This window comes from Cornus florida, unplaced genomic scaffold, assembly GCF_030987335.1.
Source record: "Cornus florida cultivar Cherokee Brave unplaced genomic scaffold, ASM3098733v1 CherokeeBrave_3.0.0_Hap2_Chr01, whole genome shotgun sequence".
Classification (NCBI taxonomy): domain Eukaryota; kingdom Viridiplantae; phylum Streptophyta; class Magnoliopsida; order Cornales; family Cornaceae; genus Cornus; species Cornus florida.
Genome location: NW_026775571.1, coordinates 113,116,259 through 113,121,370, shown reverse-complemented (window position 1 = coordinate 113,121,370; position 5,112 = coordinate 113,116,259). Strand labels below are relative to the sequence as shown.

General features: G+C 32.1%; 1 long non-coding RNA gene across 1 annotated transcript; it reads left to right on the top strand.

Annotated features, from left to right (window-relative positions):
- The first annotated feature begins 2,366 nt into the window (after positions 1-2,366).
- On the top strand, positions 2,367-3,166 carry LOC132314816 (uncharacterized). Its single transcript, XR_009483512.1, has 2 exons — positions 2,367-2,399; positions 2,634-3,166. It is a non-coding gene; the product is annotated as an uncharacterized LOC132314816 (long non-coding RNA).
- The last annotated feature ends 1,946 nt before the right edge of the window (positions 3,167-5,112 follow it).

Below are 5,112 nucleotides of genomic sequence, written 5' to 3'. Positions count from 1 at the left end.
AGCAACCCACCAATTTTCAACTCTTCTTCATCAATTGTTTTTCTGGTTCAAACCAACAAATATCTCCCTCTTCACTCTTCATATTCCTCTTTGCTCTTTATCGGGCTTAGATCAAACTCCTTCATTCTTTACACCTTTGCCCATCTTAAGAACTACCACCTTCTCTAACTTGTCCCTAACACTTGTTCCTGATGGGCTTCACCCTTATCGATCACCTTCGCCCCATCTTAAAAATGAGCATCTTTTGGCATATCCCAATATTTGTTCCTTATGGGCTTCACATTATCTATCTTCTTCATGTCATTGTCAATTCTAATTGAATCTCCATAGCACCTCATGATCATCCTCTGCTCTGATAAATTTCACACCAATCTTCTACTACTGATCTTCAAGAACAATCACAGGCCTTGACCCACCATCGGCTCTGATATCAGTTGTCAGGGATAATTAACTTCCTCCAACCCACTCAACAATAAGCTGTTGTTAAGAGTTAAATCCCTCATTCATCACACACACAGCAAAAATATCATCGTATCACATCAACACAAGTATATATAGAGATAACAATCATACACATCCACGCACAAGACAATATTTTATAAGGTTCACCCAACTTTAGGGCTACGTCTATGGAGAGAGATTTCACTATTATGAATCAATGAAGAGAATATACAACCACATGTCAAAACCCCACTCACTCACTCATCATCTCTTTTGAGACTACATGTATACACTCGGGAATTACATATGCCGATTTCACGTTGGCAGTAGCCAAACCAAAATCTACAACATCACACGCAGATACCGATTGCAATATGCCAATAGCCAAGGTCGACCCTCCCAAATTTTCCATACATGATCAGACTATGTCTTAATGTGCTCCTCCATGCATAACTCCACATTGAACATGGATTTTTTTATAGCTCCACCTCAAATTCTTCATAGCTCCATCTCAACTAAAGATTTCTCCACCTCAAATAAAGCACTATGATGAAATTGAGAAACACTCTATCATGTAGGGTGGGGGACGTCCTAGGGGTGGGGGACGTCCTAGGGGTCACTTGGTCTGCCCTGCGCACAATATATATCAGAATTTTTACATAATGTTCTTCTAATTTTTTTTTTTGGTAATTAAATATTATTTCGTTATTTTATTTTTATATTTTTTATTAAGTGTACTGCAGTACAGGAGAAAAAATAGAATTTTTTTTTTTTGGATAGTAAAGTAAACATACACACTCTTTTTTGCCCATGCCATGGCTTGAACTCCTTCCCTCTTCTTTGAAGATGGGAAGATTATACCATTGAGCCAAATACCCTTTGGTGAAAAAAAAAATAATAATAAAATAAATAAATAAAAATTGACTTGGGAAAGTTTATCATATATTTTCTTTTGTTGGTAAAAGTATCCATCAGGACCATCACCAAGGAAAAATATTCGTCTATATATGTATAGACTGTCCTATTTATATATGCCGTTACCGGAATATATATAGCTTGCTATGAGCTCATGTCTAATTGTCTCCCACAAAATTGAGTTTAATTCTTAAACAGTGGTCCAACAATTGTTCGGTTCAGTCGGTCCATTAATATCAAGTCATTCATATATATATATATATATATATATATATATATATATATATATATATATATCATGAGAACTACATATATATACCCATATTTTATCTAGATGAGTATCAAAACAGTTAAACAGGTGGTTTTCCTTTACCCTGAAGATTATCATAGACACCATGGAGAAAGATGAAAATAAATAAATAAGCAAAGCTGGAAAGAAACAGCTCATTAAGGAAGATACAAAAACATGTTATTTTTGTCCGATCCTTGGCATATTTTTCCTATTCTTATCTTTAGGATGTGCTATTTCTTTTTTCTGTGGCTGGGATGATAGATCAACGCATGCTCATATATGATAGATTTTTCATATATGTTTGTTTTACATCTGACGTTATCATGCATGCATATTCATGAGACTTTGTCATGTTAGCCACGAATTGCCGGATGTCATGAGAACATCCTCGTTAAGTTTGGATATAATTAATAAAAAAATTTACTCATCATGATAATGATGGTTACTGAAGATCATCTTATAAATAATAATTTTATTTCAGAGATCCATAATTAAACACCTTCTTGATCATCTTTTATTAACCAGTTTCAAATTTAAAAAAAAAAAAAAAAAAAAAAGCATGGTAAGGTAAGGGGGACCATAACTGCGACAACAGAGTGAACAGTAGTGATCAAGGGAAAGGTCTAAAGGAAATATGCTTAGGATATGCGGATGGATTCATTTTCACGGAATATCCACATAATATGCGAAGCCCCATCATTCGGAATAAAAAGCTGTACAGGATGATCGAACAAACTAAGTAGTTTTTAGGGTAAAGAAGAATAACGGGGCCGTTCTCGTTTGGCAGAAAAATTACACATGCAATTGCATGGAGTGACCTTTCTGCCAATGGAGAATTGCCCTGCCATTCTACACTCTACCATTTTTCGTCTTTAAGTTCAATTTTAATACACATTCATTATTAATTCTATATTGATATATTTAAGGGCGGGTGTTTTGTATGTATATATTTAGTGATTTCCTAATTTATTTTATTCACTGACAGGTGAAAGGAGTACTCAAGCTAGTAGCAGAGATCTGTAGCAATGTAAGATGTCAGTGATTACCCACTTAATCGAGAAACTGAAAGCACAAGTTCATCATGGAAACTACGTACTAAACAATACATCACATACACTACAACTATAAATGGAGTTAAGTTCAAGATAGAAGGTGCTTTGGAGATAGGGTTACATATTCTTTCGGCAGCAAAATGAGGAGAAATTGTATGACTAGCTCAACTTAAGTATCATGTCTTCAAGAACCCTATTTTTTTTTTTTCCGTGTAAGGTAAGAAAGTATAATAATGATGTGTCAACTATGTAGAGAGAAGGGGAACACCCCGAACCCTAATTCTTTTCTGTTTCTTTCTTTAATTTTTTTTTTCTTTTTCCATATTTTTTTCTTCCTTTTACCACTTAAACAAGTCTCAGATTAGTTCAATCCAGTTTCCTAATGTCATGAACTGTTTCTGTTGGATCATGATTAGCACACGTTTGAATAAGATCAACAGAAGAATTTTCTACTCTTGGCTCATAAGTAATTGGTCTTTCACACTATTAACAGAAATATCAAATATCTACTACGTACTGTAACTCAAAATTTCAACCTGTGTTATATTTTCAAATTGGTTTATTTTTAATTCTCAAGAGGAGGTTGAATTATAAAGTAGAGTAATGGATCAAAATTTCATTTTTTATACCAATTCAATTGGCTTTGCTTGTATGTCCATCAAAACAACATATAAACATCTAAATTAAAAAATATATATGTGAGTAATTAAGTGTGCAAATGTTATAAACTATCTAGTGATGTCTACTTTTATTTTAGGAAAAGAAGTACATAAAAGAAATTTCATAAGAAAAAGTAAATGATTTGTCTAAATGATTTATCTTTGAGCATATTTAGACACAGTTGAAAATTGTCGATATACTTTATGTTCATATATATGATTTAACATGTGTTCTGTATTTTTAACAATATAATAATTTAAAATCTAAATTTTCTTTATATTTTCAAAAGGGAGAGTTAGATTAAGAAATAGTGAAATCCTTCTGTTCGCTCCATCCTTAAGGTAACTATGCAAATCTGAAATTAAGCTCAGTACTAATTGTAATCTTCTTATTTCTCACACCAAATTAGGCATTTAGCAAGAGAGTTGCTGTATAAGATTCTCCCAGTAATCGAGCTGGTTAGTTATTATCACATCCTTCACCTATTTATAGACACACTCTCTACTTTCTAAAAAATCCCTACACAAACAACAAAACTCCATACAATTCTAAATCTTCTATACACTCTACAGTCTACATACATCTACAAGCTAGCTCTCCAATTAACATTCTAGAAATTTCCATTTCTTTTTATCACTTCACAATCATCTACACCATTATGGAAGAATCTAGAACTCTAGTCTCCTCATGACATGCAGAGTCATCCCCAATGCCCACATGTCACCTTCGTGACTTAGTCTCCCTGCACAATTAGGCGGGGCATGACAATTAGGTAAGTAAAACAAATAAATGACATATTTCTCTAGAGAAAATTCTGAGTTGAAGAGAAGAAATTGAGAACGCGATTACCCGAGAGTAACTTAATTAAGCTCTTTAAGGCTTACATCAATGGTACACAATGTCCTATATCTTGTTTCCTAATATCTTAGTTTTGTTTATCATAACCACCGAGTTGAAGATTTACTAGAAAAGCATGTTAATATAAATATGAAGATTTACTAGAAAAGCATGTTAATATAAATATGAAAAATAATATTATAGATATTGATGAGTATAATTATTAAAATAAATGTTAATATCTTAGTTTTGTTCATCCAATCGACATTCTTATAGAAGAAATTGTGTTGTTCCATATTTTGATTGGGTTGGATGACAGATAATATAAAGTGCTAACTTACTGTATTAGTTAGGAGAGAGAGTTTAAAATTATTTTAATAATTATACTCATCAATATCTATAATATTATTGTAATATATAAAAGATAATATTATAATTTAAAACTTTTATAATATCAACACTTGTATTCACTACTCTTTTTCATTTTTATATATTTGGAGATGAAAATTTGTTAAAAGAGGAATGATTATTCATCCATCTAATTATCATTCTATCTTTATCTACTCTCTGCCAACCAAAAAAATTTGTTACTTTCTTCCTATATACCTAACAAAACATTAAGAAACAATATCTGTTTAAGAAACATTTATAATACTCCAAACTTCTTACTTCTCTTTAAGAAACATTTGTTTAACAATAAAAATAAATTAAAACAAGGGAAAGGTGCACTCCGGCGCACAACTATCTTCTTTTCTTCAACATAGCAATATTTTATTTTATTTTTAAGTTGAATGGGTAAGCTTGTATTAAAATGAAAGAAAGATATTTACATTGTCCTTAAAAATGAAGGACACAGCAAGCCATTAGTCACACAAGACTGCCTAAGGCAGCTACAAACCAGAACCAAATAAAGGG